The following is a 20,226-nucleotide window of genomic DNA, read 5'->3' as shown; positions in this document are numbered from 1 at the left end:
CTGGACGAAAGTTCCTCGGTAACAGGCGTGGTGCTTTTAACCGAAGGTTATTTTGCTATACCGTAGTACTTGACCGGCATAGATACGTTACAATAGCTGAGAAAACGGTGCTTTGCTCTAAAAACGCGCAGTTTTCCGCGTTGCCCTTGGCGAAATTTGGCCGAAGACACTGGCTTGTTCCACACCAGATCTTGGTGAGAACATAAATTAACATAGTTGTTTCGTACTGTGAGCTGTCGCATCGAAAAACGTCAACTCCCTCCTTGTCTATCCCTGATGATCAATCACCTCTATCGGGCGGTAGCCCGCGTCACCTATTGGTCGACAACATTTACGTATCTTCAAAAAATAAAAGAAGATCCATTGGTGGATCCTTAGGGAATGCGTTAGCATGACCCTTGGAAAACGCCACACACTGACCCCTTCACTTTTCTGTTTTTGCCTTTCTCTTTTGCCTCCTCTATTTTTTGCTGCCTCTTTTTGGCTTCATTACGGGGTGCAGTGTAAGCGTTTTCTAAAGAAGGACGTGTGTGGCGCTTCCTAAGGGTCATGCCTAACGCATTCCCTAAGAACCCACCAATACAAAGCCTTTTTTTTTTTACGGCGAAGCGTTGAGTTTGTTTCGCCTCGGCCTCTGTCGCACGCAGACTCGCGTCGGCTTGCCGCGTGTTGCACCGCATTTCGGCCAGCCGAGCTAGGTGCTGCTTCCTCTCCTCTGTCCTGTTCGCCTGCCTTGCACGCATAGCAGCGGCATCCGTTGCCTGACGCTGCTTTCGCTGTCCACCGGTTTCCCGCGCGCGCATTGGCTTCCGCCCCGTGACGTCGTCTCCCTCTCGGCTTTGTCCTTCACTACTCTCTCCTCCTCTGTACGCGGTGCGCTTCTTTTTCCACTCTCTTGTCCGCAGACGGGCGGCGTCAGCTTTTCCCTCTCGACTAATGCTAACTCATTAATAAACTTTGCCCTGCATTAATTTCCTTTTTTTTTTCAAACTCCTCGGCCATGAATTGTCTTTTTCTACAAAAGACTGCCGAGCATCCCGAACGAACCTTGGCCGGTGACGTACGGACACTTAGATTTGTACTACCGATGTCATTTACTACAGTCGGTGCCAAGTTAAGAGTAAAGTGAAAACTCCTCCCACCTCTTTCCACTTTAGCGGTGCGAACACTGGAAAGGAGGTCACTGCCTCTCCAGCGTTTGCTCTGCTAAAGTGGAAAGAAGTGGGAGGAGCATCCGCTTTAAGCGTCGTTGACACACTTGCAGCCGAGTAAGACCAAAAGAGACGAGACCTGTTGAAACCTCTTAAAGTTTCTTATGACGAGAGAACACACTGGCACGCTGGCGCCATCTATGCGGTGACCCTGGAACTGCATTTCACAAGAGCGAAGGTTTTGCGGGATTTCCGAAGTCAAATTTGCGTAATACCTATAAGAAAGGCTCGTTTATTACGTTGGCAAAAGTTTTTCGAGCCAAGAAAGAAAGGATAATGCACGAGAGAAATAGAAGATATGCCGGACCGCCAAGTTTCCACTGCTCCCCAATAGATAGCGCCATTGTGTCCTCTCGTCGTAAGGTCGCAAGTGTGTGAACCGGCCTTTACGAATGTCATGTACTGCAAACACCTCGTGCACTACGAACAGACTCTGCTCAGTGACGTCAGGATACTTACATTTGTCATGTCCTAGGAAGGTCATGTACCACGAACACCTCGTGTACTGCGAATACCTTGGTCACCGTCGGTGACGTCATGACCCTTACACTCATCGTAATACGAATGTCGTGTACTGCGAACGTACACTGGTCGGTGGCGTCAGAACACTTACACCGTGTGCAACGAACGAACCCTGGCCAGCGAGTAACGTCCGCGGGCCCGCGGCCCTGGCGAGTTTGCGTGACCGGGGCTCGCGTCGCCGAGCGGGGAGGTCACGGGCGGGGCGGACGATCGACTCCCCGGGGTCCGGCCCTTGATGGAATCAGGCTGCCGCCACGAAATGGGACACGTGGCCACCGGGACTCTCGTGTTCCGGATGGAAACAAACATCTCCCGCGGCGGGCGTTCCCCGCATGAGCGCGTGATTGCTCCGGGAGTCACGCACGCAACAGGGGCAGATGCGATTTGGGGAAAAGACTCCCGATTTTAAAAGCGTGGCCTCGTCTTACGCCCCCCCCCCCCCCCTTTCCTCCAGGAGGGGAGGGGGGGGGGGGGGGGGGCGAACGTTTTCAGCGATTGGAATTTTTTTGTTCTCCGGGATGAAGTGGATGGCAACCGTTAAGAAATGGTTGGAGAAATGTACTCTTTCTTTCTTTCTTCTTTTTTGCGTCGTATATAGTTTTAGGTAAACTGTTATAACTAAACCCACGTTCTTTTTTTCTATTTTTTTTTTTTTTTTTCACGAGCACGAGCGTGTAAAGGCACGTGAAATGGGATAATTTTGGGCAGATCGTATGCCTTCGTAGAACGACGCTGGTATCGGAAGGATCGAGCCGGCATGCTTCGAAGCACCCATTCGGAACAGCAATATATGACCTTCCAAAACAATAAAAAAAACAAAAAAACATCTCCAACTGACTGACTCCTGCACGATATTGCCAGAGCCCTTTACTTTGGATTTCGTGCTTTAACGTTTTTCTCTTTCTTTTTTTAGAAAAAGAAAGGTGTGCGAAGAAAACAAAACAAAAACAAAAAAACAGACGTAGTTCTGCTGTTTTTTCTTATCCTCCGTTTAGCCGTAAGCTGACAGTGATGTGGGAGCTACGTGCTCGCCGGGCCAATCAACCGCCATCTTTTCATCGTCAGACGCCACTCTCTGCGCGTGGATATGGACGGGAGCGTGATCACGTGACGAAAGATAGTCGTATGGCTAGTCAACGAGCGCCGTCAGCTTAGAGCTGATCGCAGCTTCCTTGGCCTTCTTGAAAGAGAGAGAACGCAGAAAGCGTAAGAAAGAATAAAAGAGCAAAGTAAATATTACAGTGTTCTAGGCTGTGTTCCAAAATTTACTCGATCCGACTCCGGAGTAAAAGTTTCGTACCGTGGCGTTCCAAAAGTTACTCGAGCTTACTCGATGACGTCAGAACTCGCGTTCCAGAAGCGGGTTGTTTACTCCGGAGTAATTACTCACGCTACCCTCCTCGATCGGGGGGTAAAGTCGGATCAAATCGAGTAAATATGTCACGTGTTCTGTTCGTCGTCTGCTTTCCGCGCCGACAGCCGTCAAAGCTCGCTTGCTCCGTTGGTTTTGGTGGCGGACGTTCGAAATGACAAAGAATTAGGTGCAGCATGTGTGGTTATTGCGATTTGCTGCTGTCAACGCAGGAATTGACTGCATTACATCCAGACCGTCCACCTTCCCCGGGAACGTGTACTTGTTGTTATCTGAGTGCGAGCGTAAACAAGAGCTTCTCCGCATTCTCGTCCTCGGCGTTGGGGGAATGCCGTATTCTCACGTCCAAGGCCGAAAATGTTTGAACTCGGTATATGATAATGTAGTATTTTTGTTTTCTCCAGAGTGCGTGTAATGAGAGGATAACGTTTGTAAAGCAGTGAAGGCTTCGAAAATTTCACTGTAATCACATTCGCGTCAAAGCGAACGTGAGTTTCATATCATTCTGGAAAAAGCACCCTCGCGCTGTACCGCTACACCGTGTGGAATATATTCCTGCAAAACATAATCGGTGCAAATTACAATGCGTGGAATATATGCGTTTAGGGCACCGTGACTAGAATTGCAGCGATCGCGCTGATTAATAAAAACACATTTTTTTATATCTAGCTGTAAGGAGTAAGTAATTTTGATCTCAATATACAGTTCAAAACGAAGGTGAGTAAAAGGAGCTGGTGGATCCACCTCAAAATACACCGCATCGTCATTAACATTACCGTTCTTCGGCTGCTTTCTCCATGATCAAAAGTAGGGGTGTCGCGAACGTTTGTCGAACCAGATTTTTTGGTCGAACTTTCGGGGTTCGACTGGGTCGAACCGGTTCGACGAACCTTCGAACTTTGTGGACAGTGTGGCCCGACCTTGATACAAGCATGTCTAGGTTTGGAGAATTTCTTTTTTTATGCAAAAGGTTATTTTATTGTGTGAACAGCTGCAATTAAAAGAAACTAAATCTATTCACTGAAGAAGTTAATAACTTAAATTTTAGTACTGTATTGACTGAAATAGCCGATCAGCGCTGCACTTAATTCATCTCTTAGCCATTACCATCCAATCCGAAGCCAACTGGCCAGCCTGTCGCGCATGCGCACACGAGTCGAACCTCAATAGAAGATTCGTCGAACTTTCCACTAAAAGTTCGAAAAAGTCGAACCTGGTCGAACTCGAACCGCGGCCGGTTCGCGACACCCCTAGTCATCGCTGCTGTGTTTTCTTTTTGCCGTCGCCCAAGACGAAGCCAATCCGCGTAGTATCCAGGTGATTATCCTGGCCGTTCCAAAATCGAGTCGCGGATCGTTTACTCGCGATGTCACGTGGTACTACCCGCTGACGTAGGAGGCAGGTTACTCGGGTAAGATTTGGAACATAGCCCTAGAGTGGCAAGAGCGGCGCCCGCTTACAATGAAGCGCGTGAAGACGGTCGATGTAGATACCCCGAGTGGCGCTGGAGTTCTGTGCCCTAGGAGAATTAATGCGATGAACGAAGAAGACGACGAGGGTGACGCGATACGCTTCTCCGAAATGTAGCACCGTAGAACTTCTTTCGCAGCTATTAAGCCTGCAGCCCAAGTGATAGCGTTGTTGAACGATGTGTCAGTACAAGGGGGGGGGGGGGGGGGGGGGGAGTCGATATTAATTAAATAATCTCCCTCAAAACACGGGAATATTTCAAGCAGAGGATAGCACACACTCTAGAGGCATTAGTCCAAAGGCAGAAATACAATTTATTATACTTCGTTTCACCTTATGTTGTACCGCAGCGAAGGCTAGAAGCGCGAGCTCATAGCGTTGGCAGCTGCTCTTAATTCACGAGAGCGTGTGCCGCCGAGATGTGCCCCAGAGCAAAGAGCTCGCGCTTGTAGCCTTTCATGCGGTACATCATAAGGTGAAACAGAGTATACTAGGGTGCCTCAATAGGGAGTTTTAGAATAACGTACGCAATTTTAGCGCACGCTAGCGCTAAATTTAGCGCTTGTATTAGCGCCCGCGACGCGAGAGAGTTTTAGAATAGCGTTTCTCCGTCGCGACGCAAAAGCCCAAGCATCTCGCGCTTGCGACGCCACCAAGATACAGTCATAATTTTTATTTCACACACGAAATGCTGTAACTTTAGAAGGAAACAAGTGTTTGGTCCAGAGTGCCATTTTATATTTGTTTAAACACGAGAATGCGACGCGAGTGGTTGACCGGTCGTGCCCGCTTGCGTCGCCTCGACAAGAGAGGTCTCGTGTACTGACCTTCGCACATCGTACCTTCGCCGAGAAGTGTTCGCGCGTCGCAAGCATCATGTTGCCGGTGATCGTTGCAAAACCGAGTACAATTTCGTCTCGTATTGAAAATCGCAGTCGCGAGGATGCCGCCGACCTCGTACTGACGACGCCGCCAAAGCAGCCGCCGACGTAATCCTGGAAGCCGCCATTTTTACTTAACTCTGCTCGTCTTGGCTTTAGCCAACTTCTCATCATGAATCCTCCTTGGAGAAGCGCAAAGGCTCTTTGCGTACGCACGCTATTTCCGAGAAATAGCGCACGCTAAAATTGCGCACGCAAAGCGCAAAACCTGGTTTGCGTTCGGAGCATGCGCGGTGGCGACGACGCTATTCTTTGCGTGCGCAAAGCTTTAGCGTGCGCTATTCTAAAACTCCCTAATGTCCTTCTGTTTAGGGTGATGCCAGCCTTTGTAGTACCCGATGCCGACAGCACGCGCTCACAAGGAAAATACAAAGAAATCGACGAAAACAAAATGTCGCCATAGCACAGCCTGCGCCACGAACGCGTGCTGGGGCACGCTCTTTCACGCGCTTCTGAACAAAAAATAAAAATAAACGTGTGGGACAAAATGGCGAGATGCCACCACCCTAAGCAAAGCGCACATGAAGGCACCCTAGAGTATACAGAACTACATTAGCAGTTGTTTCGCACCGCGAAATAGCTCCAGTCAAACCAGTAGTAACCGCCGAACAGCGCTGATGATGGGGCTGACGGGGGCGCGCTCCTAGGGCACAGAACAGCAGCCCCATGGTGTCGTCTACGCGCAAAATCTTCACAAAGCGGCCGCCACTCTTGCCACTACAGCCCCCTCTAGAACACTGTAGTAAATATGAAGGGAATGTCCTCCTCTCTGGTCTATAGTGGTCTTTTCGGCGCGCATGACCGGCATGCGGAGAAGGCGATTCCTGGAAGATGGTTATTTTGTCTGGCTCGTCGGAATCCATTCGAGCCCTGATGATGCACACCTGCGAGAACCATGTGTCCAATGCCCTCAGTGTTTTTTGTTTTTTTTTTATCTGTGCATACGTGACCCAACATTGTGAAGCCATGGCGCTTTAGTTTTACCGTTTTATTTACGAGGAAGCTCTTAGTGACAAAACGACACTTGTTTTGTTGGGAGTCGTACGGGTAATTTTCGACATGCTCGAGTAAAACGCATTTGCGCGTGACACATTCCAAGCATATAAATAGTAGAAACCCCCCATTTTAAGCATCCAATACTCGCAGCAGTAAATATTCGTCCAGTTACTAGAGCTGCCTGGTATCACAGCCCTGTGCTTACTTTAATGTATGTTAACAATATGCTAAAGCTTGCGGTCAGATCTTCAGATAAATGACTACTTTCTTACAATATAATGCAATTAAATGCAAAGGGTAGAGCGCTCCACTTGTAATGGAGAGGTCCCGGGTTCGATACCCGGACCAGGCGGATTTTTTCGGTCGCTCACCAGTCACCTAGCTGTGTTTTGGAGATTTGTGTTTGTCCTTCGTCCCTCTTGTTCCCCTTCTCCAGGGATTATTTCCGTCATACTTTTTTACCTCCTTTCAGATTGTGTTTTTTAGGTATATCACCACTAAATATCGGCTTGTAAGTGTTTTAAAAAGTTTTTATCGCGAATATAAATGTTCTGTCTTTTTTTTCTTTTTTTTTCTGCTTCCACACTTCGCATTATTAATGGCTCTTGTGAATGGTTGATATTTATTTATTATTTACAACACTGCCAGCTTCCTTTTGGCTGCCAAGGAAGGAGGGGGCATGTGCAAATAAAATTTATACAAGAAATAAAAAAAGAAGCAACAAGAACTAAACTGTCGAAAAGTAACTTCAAAAGTAACACTGAATCACTGTCGAAAATTCTTGAATTGATATAATCACACCAAGAGTCGCAAAATGTTTCACGAGTACCGAATCGAGAGCTCTGAACAGCTGGGGAAATATGGCCGGTATGAATATGCGTACACCAATAGCGTAGGAGGCTTTTTTTGTATGCTTTTGTCAGTTTTGGCGCTCCAAATTCGAAAAGAATCTGGTTAAAATTCGATTGCTTCTTCTCTCGCTAAAACAAATATAAAACTTGATTTCTCACGACGCAAACACATTTGACCATTTGACCTTGCTATCTCCGCAGAACTCAATCAAGACATTTCGGGAACGGCATTACGCTGTGCCACATTACAGATGATCGTTGTTCACGGGCACAAAAAAAAAAAATAAAAAAGTAATTGGTGATGACGGTGATGATGAGGATGCTGACGACGATGATGGTGATGATGATGATCCTACATAATGAACCTGCTTTATGCGATTGGTCGTGACAAGATCCGTGAGGGGGATCGGTGGCCGAGTGGGCTAGCGCACACCAGCTCGGAGCACGTGGAGCGAAAGCTCGCGCTGCAGTACCTAGGATCCTGGGTTCAAACCCCACTCCTGCCCGTTTCGATCTGGATGAGCATCGTACCGGCGTGCGGTACTGTATCACTACTGTGTGGTGCACTTTAAAAACCCCAGGTTAGCGGTTGTACTGCACTGACAAAATTTCTCATCTACAGCCGAGACATTAGGCGCCTAGTGAGTCTGACTAACATACTGCTGTATAAGCGTACACACAACACGATTACAAGTTTGCAAAAGCCGTGAAGCTGTGAAGTGAGAGCTTACCGTAAAATGTGAATCATGAACACCCTCGGGGAATTATATTTTCAATGCTAACGAATGTGTGCGGATTTTTGCAAAGCTAATTATTCTTCCGACATTTAGGCTGATGCTTTAACAGTGCTAATTTTGTCTGCTGATCTTCGGTCCCTTTCCTTCATTGGTTATGTCAAGGCGTTTGTCCCTCGTTTGACAGAAACGTATGTACCGGACATCATATTTTAGGATTGTGCGCTATTTATTTTGCGAATGGAGGGAGTGTGGGGTCTAATAAAACCGATAGTGGAACTTTTTTTACTGAATTTCTTACAGCTTTTTCATAGCGAATAGTTTGTTTCGACAGTAATGTGAGCATTTTTCTTATGTTTATATTTTGTTCGCACCGTGTGACCAGCGGGAACATATGTGGCTACATTAGCGTGTGTTGCTCATGCAGCAGTTTAACCTTATAACTGCTAGAAATTTAAAATATTACGGATATTCAACTGATCAGTCAGCGTTTCCGTACGGGCTCTATAACACCTCGCGTATAAGGTAAAAGAATAAGCTAGTTAATACCGCGCGAGAATTCCGCTCTTCTCGAACAATAGAGCCATTGTGGGAACAGTTACGGAATTTATTCTTGTCTTTAAACTCGTGCTACTGATTGCTATTGAAACAATGGAATAAAACATCTTTTTTGTTCTCTCCCTCTCTGTCACAGGCAGTTTCTCCCAGCACCTGTGGTAAGTGGAAATCTTTTTTTTTTTTTTGTGGCAATTTTTCTATTTTTTTTTTTTTTTGCGTAGTTATACTGAAACCGGCAACACGTATTGATTCGCTTAATTATATAATTTCAAATTACGAGAAACTTATTATCACGTTTCTATTCGCGGGTTTTGTTCCCAAGTATCCTTGCTTAACGAAGTCAGCGTAAAATTGGAGCAAAACCACATTTAGAAACCGAGTAAACTGGTGTTCGAAAAATGTTCAGTTAGACATATAAACACCCAGTCGGGACATCTGTTTAACTGCACTAAAACGAACGTTCGTGCAACTTTAGTAACACCGTACGCCCACTTCGTTACTATTAATACCCATATTTCAACCATTTAAAATATTAAAGCCCGCGAGCACGCTACCTCAGGGTAGCGTGCTCGGGCCACTCTTGTTAATAATCTTAACAAATTACTTTTAAAAGTGCATACCGCAGGCAAACCTCGTGTCTTATGCTGATGATACGACTATTTTTTTTTATTAAAGGTCGCTCAGTGGATCATAGAGAAGGAAGAGTAATAGGAGTTCTTGCAAATATTGATTTGTGGACTAACGTAAATCAATTAAAAATAGATGCGGATACAACTAAATCTGTGTTATTTGGACCTCGAAGTAGACAGATATCTTATTCATTTCAAATAATGTTAGGCTCATCAACACTAGAGGTGGGTGTCGCTTTTACCGATTCACTGCCATTGAATGAGCACGTTGAACGTATACATAGGAAAGCTAGCAAATCTATTGTTCTTCTTAGTAGAAACCGGTATGTCTTTCTAACAAGTATACAATTATTTTCATATTATTTTTTGTTGGCTTACATTCGCCATGTGTATTGTAATTTAGTTTGGGGCCAAACAACAAAACGTAAACTAACCAGAGTGTGAGTAACCCGGAAAAGGGTTCTTCGAATTTTGCAAATGGTCCTTTTTCGCATCCTTCTAATGCACTCTTTTTACAGCATTGTGTCATTCCTACTGAACAGCTGTATTAGTTTCGGTGTCTGGTGATGCGTAACCTAGCCTAAATCATAACAATATTTTTTTTCTGTTTTATTATTTTTTTGCGTTTTCATGCTTAGAATAGTCAGATCGCAAGCATGTCACTCGCCATGGCGAGACGTGGAGTGTTTCAACACACGGCACTAATTACGGTTTTACATAATTAAAATCTATGTTGCCATCTTTAGTCAATGAACTTGACGGAAATGATGTGTGTATACTTAGAAAGACAAATCGGGTGTAACCTATCTGTTGTAAATTTCTTTTTTAAGTGGCAATGGTCTTTTTGAGTAGTATTCTACGTAGACAATATATTCATGAGAGTAGTTTGCTTCTGTTTTTGTTTTGTTTTAGTGTGCTTATTTCAAGCTGCTTTCCCGCCAAAGTGTGTATATGGGAGCTAGGGCCTCGTTAAGCTGCAGTAACAGCTTTTCGTCCTCCTTTCCACCTTTTTTTGGTGTAAAATGAAAAAGGGGAAATAAAAACTTTATTAATTATTATTATCACACTGATGCACGACACACACCAAAAATCTAGGAGGCTAAAGTGAGCAGTTTTCTAGTCAGCGAAAACTTAAACTAAACGCGCAGCGGAAAAAGGCTCGATCATCTTTTCTTGTCGCTCCTCAGTCAATAAGACTGGAGCATTAGTCGATGAAAACACCAAAGAACGGCTCACGAGACAGAGAGCGGGAACATCGTAATCTGCACGATTATATTGTTACTTGACTGTACTCCTTCCGGTTCCGCTCCTTGCGGAGCTTTTTCTGATTGTATTCTTCATCTGGTGAATTTAAATAGTTATGTGCATTTAAGAAAAGGTATATATATTTATTTTTATTTCATCACTACGTAAATACGTCGCAAAAAAAATTTTTTTTTTAGGTGACAATGAGTTTTTGGGGTTTGTTTGACGACCCGACCGTTCTATAAGGGCGCACACTGACGGCACTGTATATGTATAAACTCCGCGACATCGTTAGCGCAAAACAATCCATTGCCAGTTTTCGTTGTTTTCATCTCAGCAATAAATAACTGTCATCAAAACACTACTGTAGTGGTTGAAAGTTTTCGGTGGAGGCGCTATACCTAAGTGGTAAATTTTAATGCCTGTCAGTATGCCCTCCCGATGTAAAATGCGAAAAAAAGCGCCAGCAGTGTCGCGCAGTGTACGACTAGATCATGCGTTTCATACCACGAAGGTTGCACATAACATAATACAGAATATGCAGTGATGGCTCGAAATATGCGTGCGTATTAGACGTTATATGTTAAACTCTAAGATTATGCCTGTATGAAATATGAAATAACATGATTTGTTTCATACGTCACATATATAAATTACAAATAAATTCTACAGCAAATCACCGATTTATCGGAGCCGACTTGCTAGAAACTGCGTCTCAGCTGAGATAGTGAGAAAGAAAGCACTGCCAAAGCCAGTGCACGAGCTGAGCGCGACTCCAGCCGCGTCTCAAAACGCTCGCGCGCCCCAGCCTTTGCAGTGATTTCTTTCTCCCAATCTCAGCTGAGACGCTGTTCTAGCAAGCCGGTACAGACTCCTATAATTGTTCACTAGTTTCCATTTTTATCAATGTCTTTCTACCCTTTCTAAGAGTTGCTGGACCGCTTATTGCTTTTTTTTTTTTTTAATCGGCACTCAGAGACGCCAGGTTTTTGTGTACGTTAATGTTTGTTTGTTTAAAAGTACGTAGATATCACCAAATTTACGTATGCAGAATGAACATAATATATGTCACTATGATAAATACAGCACATGCCTTTTTTTTTCTAAAGTTCTGTCCACAAATTTACGTATGCAGAATGAACATAATATATCTCACTATGATAAATACAGCACATGACTTTTTTTTTCTAAGGTTCTGTCCACATGATGTTTGACCAGTCGTTCCGTTACATCACTTTCGCTTGGCTCTCTATATAGAATCGATCCCTGCATAGCAACAAAATGTCGATATGTCTGGTTTTCTACAATGATGTTCCCTTCTCGAATAAAACCATCAACGTACGCAAAAGCCATTTGAAGTCTGATCAAGATCATACTCCATGCAATATAAAAAAGAAAAAGGAGGACAGGAAGGCCAACTTAGTGAATATTGTATGGCTAACTCGGAGTAGAAACCGTCTTTACGGAGGGGCCGCTATCTTGCGCGGAGCAAAGGGGGCACGGAATTATGTGCACGAGAGAGCGAAGCGCGGCCTTTGGTATGTCAGGATAGATTGAGTTAGAGTGTCTTGTGCCTCGCTTTATCGTATCTCGCTTCACTCGGGAAAAGGCGTAAGCTTCTATCCGCATAAATGCGCCGAAAGAATACAAAAATAACTACAGATACCATACGTTGAGGAGAATTCAGCCGCATAAGGATGGCGTGAGCAATTTAGCAGGCCGTAATTTCGGTTAAATTGTAGTTAATTTCTCTCTTAAACTGATTAAGGGGAAGTCCACGAAGAAGGCCGGTTTCACTTTATGACGTGTTCTCCTTCTTTGAAGCTAGACCCATCGGTTTTGCCTAATTTAGCGGACATTCTCGAACAACATAATTAGTTGGGCAGTACTATTACCCGGTAATGATCGTCTAGTCACGTTGCTAAAGAACATTCACTACATTAGGAACCCTGGTCAAGATTGGCGCGATAAAACTAATAAAGACACAAAAAACAAACAAGACACTTTCATGGGTTAAAACGGGCCCTTCTTTTTCTTCTTTTTTTTTTTTCCTGTAGATCCCAATAATGGAATTAAAATAACAGTTAACTTAAATTTCGACCTCCACCATTTGACATGCACTTCGACGAGAGCCTGCACTTTTCAAAAGCTTTTATTTGTTTTTTATCGTGTCAAAGGTCGACGACCAGACTCGAGGTTCTGCAAGGCGGAAAATCCTCCTCACCATGGGGGAAGGGGAAACAGGGAACGGTGGAAAGAAAGGGGAAAGGAGGAAGCGAAGGAAAATTGGAAAGCGCGAACTGGTCATCGGTCCTTAAAGGCTGAGCCGCAGTTCTAACTAAAAAAAAACAACAAAAAAAACAGATTAGCAGCTTTTATTATACTTTTTTTGTATCAGGAGTGCTTTGCGATGTATCAGGAGTGTAAAACCGCGGCCCTGAAGGTTTTCTTTTTCTCTCCAATACATATCGAACAGTGCATTTAAAAACAAAATTGATTTGGTCAGATTTTGATTAAAGGAAACCACTTTGCGAAGTACGAATTAGCGAGCGGACGACGCCATCGAAAAGGGCCCGCGGTCGCCCACGTTCGGCTGTTGTTTTATTTCACGGTCACAGCGGCCGCGGCCGTGCACGTGCGTGTCTCCGAAGCCGCGGCCGCCGCGCCCTCTTGGCTCCTTGTCGGACGGAGAGCACCCCCCACGCCCGATGTGGAACCGCATAGTCCGGACGCTTCGCGGTTTGTTGTGAGTTTGGTCTCCATGACCACGGACAGCGGCAAACAAAAAAACAAAAAAGACCCGTGTACAAAGAGCGTGCCGTGATCGGGATCGCCAACCCATGCCGGGCGCCGCCAATGTCCGAGCCCGTATTCATTGATCAAGAGAGTTGTTGGCCGCCGTTGTGGGAGTTGTTTGCTCCTGTATTGTTTGTCGTTGCTCTTTTCACTGGAAAAAAAATATTTTTCTTCGTTTTTTCTTTTTTCGTGGTGCGTCGTTTGTTGTAAAGGTGATGTTCAATGTTATAAGCAAATTTCGTTTTGGCGTATGTGAGCAAACACGCACACGGCTTATGAGAATACCAGTACATGTACAACGCTTAGAATACCGGCACTACGTTCCCCGACTTTTGTTTCTTCTTTTTGCTGGGTGCCGCCATTTTGGTTCTCCCTGCCTAGTGGGATAAGAGCGCGATTAAAAACCGTTACGTCAAAAAAAAAATTTTTTTTTTTACTTTTTGAGTTATATACATCTCTTCCACAAGGGCGCAGCCATCTTGAATGTCGTCACTTACGCTATGGGGAAAAACATCATTTTTGATCTCCCCACGCCGCTGGAAGGTGTTTACGAAAAATGCGTAATCGTCACGCATTCTTGTTTTGCCTCACCTATATTTTCTCGCATATTCAGGCGAAATTGGGCTCAATGAGCAGCCCACTAAACAACACTGAGCCGTCATCACTTCTCACCCTCGCCCAAAGGGTCCATTGAAACATCGTCAGACTCTCTCTGTCATCTGTACACTATCTCATCACATCATCATTAAAAGCAGTGCCGCAGGCCTTCGTGGTGTGGGCCACTTGCCTTCCCGCGGCGCTGCTGAACCAAAATAACTATACTATACTAGACCTAGCGGCGGATACAGGTGTTTTTCGAGGGGGGGGTCAGCATATTAATGTTGAAGAAAACATCCCCTACCCCCCCCCCCCCTTTTTTTTTTTTTTTTTTTTTTGTAGCGTTCTAAAATTTTACATTTGCAGAAATCAAGAAAGGGGGTAACGGCCTCTGGAGTCTGGACCCGTCTCCCACCCCTCTGAACCCTCTCCCGGACTGTTCGAATATTTCTGGAGATCGAAAACCCGTTTCCAACGATTCCAGATAAAGGGTCAGGTAGCTGGCAACAATGATTTTAAGCACCAATATGGCTGAAATGTCGTTACCCTGAGGCGTAGGCTATTTGGGGCTCTTGGAATAACTCGCGTCGGGCATCGCTGCTTCCGTGAGAGCTGTTCTTCTTGCACCTATAATAGATCCCCTCCTACCAAGAACAACGCTTAATATCGATTAATATGTGTTAAAGGACAGAAAGATAATTTACGTAATGAAATTGTATGGAACATTTTCAAATTTAGATTATAAAGAAAAAAATGGTATTTGTCTCGATGAACGTTAACCGCTCCTGCTTTCACCAGGGTACAAGCATTGGATCATCGAGTTCGAGCCCTTCCTTGGCAACAGTATATATTTTCTTGCGTGGGTTATTCGTTCGTGAGAATCATAACCCAATAAAATAAAGAATTCAGTAATTTATTAAACTGGGAGCAGGAGACACTAAAGAGAAAACGGACTGCAGTGATGGTGGTCTTTGACTCGCACGCACCAGGTACGTCGCTCACTTATCCTCGAACATAGTTACAGTTGCGCACACAGGGACAAGGACAGAGAAGAGGAACACGTAGGCGACAGACAAGCGCACACTCACAACTCATGTATTAGTGATAGAGGAGAAGAAAGTGGTACAGAACGCGGAATCCGCTCGAGCGTTGGCCACACAGGCATGGGGGACCACAGGCCCAAGGGCTCGAAAGGGACACGTAACTACGTGTCCCCCTCAATAACTACCAACTCGCCGCAACTGTCTACTCTACTACACTTATCCTCGACTTCCGCCTCCAAATCGCCGAGCATTTTGCTCACTCGGCAACACAGTTCCATTTCTGGTTCAAGTATACGATGTCGATCGAAGACAAAACCTTTATGAGCCCGTCGTTTCGAGAAGCATTTCACCGGAAAATCCCGCCGCACTTACAAATGTAGGCCGAGGCATTTTAGGCTTCGCGCGTATCGACAGCCGCTTTATTTAGCGTCGGCACTTCCGGGCACTGCACATGCGCACACGGTGTGCACTGAAAAGGAAGTGGTCTTTTCTGTCAATCTGGGAGTTGCCAAAAACCTGATCAAAAGGTTGCTCAGTGAAAGAGTAGGGGGGGGGGGGGGGGGGGGGGGGCGTTATTTTGTTGCTTACTGCAGAGCGACCAGAATTGGCGGTAGTTGTGATCTTCAAATGCGGCTTCCGGAGTTTTAAACACCGTGTTCGAAAGGTCTAACAATATATTGTTTTACACTGCCGCGGGCTGTTATAACGTTCCTAGGGGACGGAAAATCGTTTTATGCGATTTCAGATAACGCATCAAGACAACTGGCAACAATGACTTTGAGCAGTAAAATTATTGAGGTACTCTAAAGCGTCGCTTATGTAGTGACCCTAATAGATTGTGATATGTTTAGGCGATTGAATCAGAACTGTACGAAATATATTCGTCGCCTTTGAAAGTAGTGCGAAAATACATCTATGTGCCACTCCGCGTCACCGCAGCATAGTTATTGAAAAGGACGTCCGTGAGAGTCCTCTGGAACATGAGGGCGCGCGCCAAGGTCGGAAAGAGTTGGAACGTTTTACTAGCGTTCGCGCAACTCTATGTCAGCGTGCGACTATATGACTTGTATAGAAAGGTTAAATTATAAATTGATTATAAATCAGTGAATATCCCCTATTCTCTGTTCACCCCCCACGGTGGTTCACCCTTATGCTGAGAATGCAGCCAAAGCTACAAGCGCGAGCCAGCCCGCACTTTCGGGCTTTGAGACGTGCATTTCTAGGGCGAGTGCTCATACTGCAGAAGAACGCTACGATGCAGCAACTTCGAGTTCTCGTGCCTGTGACATTAACTGCAGTCTAAAAAAAAAAAAAAAAAAAAAACAGTTGGAGGTCAATAGACTGATCTCACCAGTCAGTTTGGTTACGCCACCGCTGCCGCAATGCATCGAGAACTTTAGTCATTTTACACGTGCGACAACCTCGTTGGAGCTCAGCGTATGCAGAGCACGAGAAAGCACGAGCCGTCTCGGCCACTGCCGCCTGTCTCCTGTCAACTAAATTTATGGCGGCATCACGCTTGCGCCGAACGATTGGTGAGATTGCTCTATACACTCCGTGCGGGAACTATAGGGGGCGCTTTGAAAAACGCGCGCAGCGCCGCTAGCGGAGGAGCTGGCGTTCGACTGCGAGGCGCGTTCAGCAGCCTGCGGCGCCTTTTCGCATGCCAAGCTGTGGCGGCGGAAGCGCGCACGTACGAAACCTTTGCTTTTTGAGCCCATAAGTTGAGGGTGACGTTGCATAAGTGCTGGGGCAGAAGGGCATTTTGCTGTTCTCCACTTCTTATATATTGAGTTTGAGTCGTTATTAGGGGTAATTTCTCTAGTCGCGGCCGAAAAAGAAGTTGGAGCAATTTTCCCAAAAAACAAGACGGCCGCCACCATAATTGCTCTGAGTGCGAAATTTATTTCGCTCGTCGCTGTAAACCTAGGACTGCTGGAACGATGATATTTGGAGGCGAGTGAGATGTTCACTAAGTTTGTGCACGAAGAGTGCCAAGTTTCTTTAGGACAGCAGGCGTGAAAGTTATGTTTATAACGAAAAAAGAAATAAAGCTGTACGGGATATCCAATATTGGACCCAAAATGTTGTGTTATAGCGGGCTGTGCAAAGTGCAGATTTGGGCACACAGGTGCTTGGACTTGACAGTAACATGACACAGCACTTATTATACAAAAAAAAAAAAGGTGGCATAGGGAAATCAGGTGAAAATTTGGTTTGGGCGGCGTAACTCAATGGGAACCGGTTTTGACCATGAAAAGGCTGTCAAGAGAATACCACTGGTCGGGGGAGGTGGAGACTTTAGAGGTAGGAAGGAACTAGTGGACTGTACTTCCAATTGAAACAACTTTACGAAAGGTGGTTTCAAAGCCGAGAAAGCAAAGTTGTCGGCCAACACACGGTTTGGCCGCCAAGGGCTTTTGCGGTCAGCTGTTGTGTAATAACCTGTTGTGCGAGGGGCTGATTTTCGGCGCACAGGTACTTTGACATGACCGTCACTTGGCACAACACATGTTATAACAAAAAGAGTTGGCATAGCGAAACCAGGTGGAAATTTAGTTTGGGCGGCGTAACTAAATGGGAACTGGCTTTGACCGTCAAAGGCTGTCAGGTAATACCACTCATCGTGGGAGGTGCAGACTTTACAGGTAGGAAGGGACCGGTAGGCGGTACTTCCAGTTCGAACCACTTTGCGATAGGTGGCTCTAAAGCCGAGAAGAAAAAAAATGTTGTCTACAGAACTCGGGGTGTCAGCGTTTCCACATCCAAAAGGAGGCTGATCAAGAAAGAAAGCACACCACATAAACTTCCATACTCAAACTTCGATTCTCCAGTGATTCCGAGTTTCATTGTTGTTTTCTTTAGATTTATATTTGTCACTTTTTTTAGCGTTAGAATCTTTCTTCATGAAGTACAGATTGCATGCCATACTTGTCCGGAAATATCATCGACACGTACGATGGGGACGAAACTTCTTTGGAGGGCATTCCTCCAACGAAATTGGCACTGCATACCCGCGAGTGTGGGATGGCACTTCAGTTCGTCCCATCGCCGCTGACACATGTAGGCGTCACTGATACGCAAACAAACGCAGAGCGCAAAGCGGCAGTGTAGAATATGTCAGCCGTGCCGACACAGTGGCAGCCATGATCGGGAGACCAAATTTCTCGCGTCGTACGGCACGGCTTCATCGTTGTCGCTGTCCCACAAAACATCGGCGAGGTGAAAAACTGAAACTTTGTCTCCACGAGATACGACGCATAACTATTGAAGCACTTAATGACGCAGCACAGGCAGCACTTCATGCTGTGAACCCAGCGCAACCGCACCGCTTCGACTTCAATGCGTACCAACGTACGCGGCGTGGTTTCGGTTTCGTTTTCTCTGGGGTTCTCACTGCCTACCTTCGGTACCGGCCGCGCGGCGGCGCGCCAGTCGCGTCGCACGGAGTGTATACTAGAGTATTTTTTATCTCGTAACTCTGAATATCGCGTTCGTTTTCCCCGATGATGTAACTAAACGCGAGAAAGCACGAAAAACCTCCGACCAGTTGGTACGTTATTAGCGGCGAGATGTTTTAGTGGCGCCCTCCTGTGGTTACCTTTCGTGACGTCATTACCTTGTGAACAACAAGTTCGATGGTATTTGTAAGAAGCATGGTGGAAGCTTGAAATCATTGCGCTCTTAAAGCAACACTAACAACACCGTCGAAATTGAAGTTCTTCCATTCCTCTTATTTCCGTCAATGAGAAATCCTTTGCTGACGTCATAGTCAGCATTCGGCCAATCGTGGAAGGTCGACCACAGCGACGCTTTCGATCGCGCACGTCGCCAATAAAATGCGGCCGCCAAGCGCGTGTCGCTCGTGTGGGCAGCGCCTGCAATAGACCTTTTGCTAAATTACCCAATCATCAAGAAGCATGCAGGGAACTTAGTTACACGTGCTGCGCTCACTCGCCTTACCTGTACTTAGGATTTTAAATAAATCATGACAAAAAAACGTTGGCGGACGCACGTGCGAACTGCCACTTGGTTTAGGTTTTTGCTTCGACAAAATGCTACTGCCAACGCCAGCACGCGCAGCGCGTGTAACTACGTTCCCTGCATGCTTCTTGATGCTTGGGTGTATTCCCCCGCACTGACACCAGTCGTATGTCTGTTGTTTCTTTTTTTTTTTTGTTTTACTTTTTTGAATGTAGCGAGAGTGCGCGTGTATAGCTTTGATAGGCGCTGAACATGCGCGCGAGCGGAGATTCCGAAAACTCCTCTTATGGCGTAACGCTCCGGGAGGGAGGGGCTTCAGCGGTACTTTGAAAATGATTTTCTGTAGCCTCCATGCACCAAATTGAAAAATAATCTCGATGATACTCGAGGCCAAATGAAGGCGAATTAAGTGTATTTACTCAAATACAAAACCGCTTCAGTTTCCCTTTAAGGATGAATGGAGTATACACCCTTCCAATATTTACAAGTCCTCAGACCAGAGTGCAATCTCCTGCAGCCTACACGAAAGTTACTTGGTTTGACATACTCGCGTATGTCACCGTTTTTTTTTTTTTTTTTTCTATTTTACGGCTGACTGTGCGCCCTCTGCTCTCGTAGAGTCGCACAGTCTATCTCGTTGTCCTGCTATACGGTCCGGAGCTCAGTATGACACTCCAATCAAGCGGCGTCAAAAAGTGGATCGTCATGGCGCTAGTTATCGTTGTTCGTTCGCTATCACCTGCCAAACTAATCATGCCTTGAACAAAAAAAGAAGAAAACAGGATCTTGGTGCTTGTGTAATTTCGTTGGTGAGAGCAAATTCACAAAGGTGATCTGCGCCGTCACGATGCACTTTTGAAGCCTGCTTCATTGGGTCCATCTGTTCTTATAACTTCAACCGAAACGGAGTGTATACCTGCCGTGCCTTAGCGCGGTGGCATCCTCTGCAGCGTTCTCCAAGCCTGTGATCATGGAACCGACGAAAACACTAAAACAAACTGGTAAAAAAATAAGCTCCCTTCCCAACGAGTGCCGAGAACCCACACGCCTTCCAACAACAACAAAACTAGAAATGGATACATTTTCGAAACTTATAGCTGCCGTTACAATAAAAAGAAAAAAAAAAAAAAAATTAAAAAAGGCGTCCGTCTACACGAGAGCTCGATGTATTATAACTCGATCTAAAAAAAAAACTGGTTCCACGGGAGAACTGAGAACGCAGCGACGCAATCCCCAGCGCCGCTGGCAATCTCCGAAGAGGTTCCCTGGCGCGGTCA

The 20,226-nt window shown here is 45.6% G+C and overlaps 1 protein-coding gene across 2 annotated transcripts in view; it reads left to right on the top strand.

Moving 5' to 3' along the window:
• LOC115326717 (sodium- and chloride-dependent glycine transporter 1) overlaps positions 1–20,226 on the top strand; it is a 152,978-nt gene that overhangs the window by 57,270 nt on the left and 75,482 nt on the right. Inside the window, exon 2 of one of the 2 annotated variants that reach the window (XM_029987639.4) lies at positions 8,792–8,813. The exons of the other annotated variant lie outside the window; for it this stretch is intronic. The gene's annotated coding sequence lies outside the window, so the exon portion shown is untranslated. The remainder of the gene's footprint in view (positions 1–8,791; positions 8,814–20,226) is intronic. 2 annotated transcript variants of the gene reach the window in all.

This window comes from Ixodes scapularis, unplaced genomic scaffold (genome assembly GCF_016920785.2).
Source record: "Ixodes scapularis isolate PalLabHiFi unplaced genomic scaffold, ASM1692078v2 PGA_scaffold2__306_contigs__length_199485367, whole genome shotgun sequence".
Lineage (NCBI taxonomy): Eukaryota > Metazoa > Arthropoda > Arachnida > Ixodida > Ixodidae > Ixodes > Ixodes scapularis.
Note: the sequence above shows the minus strand (reverse complement) of the source record. Positions and strands in the feature narration are given on the sequence as shown.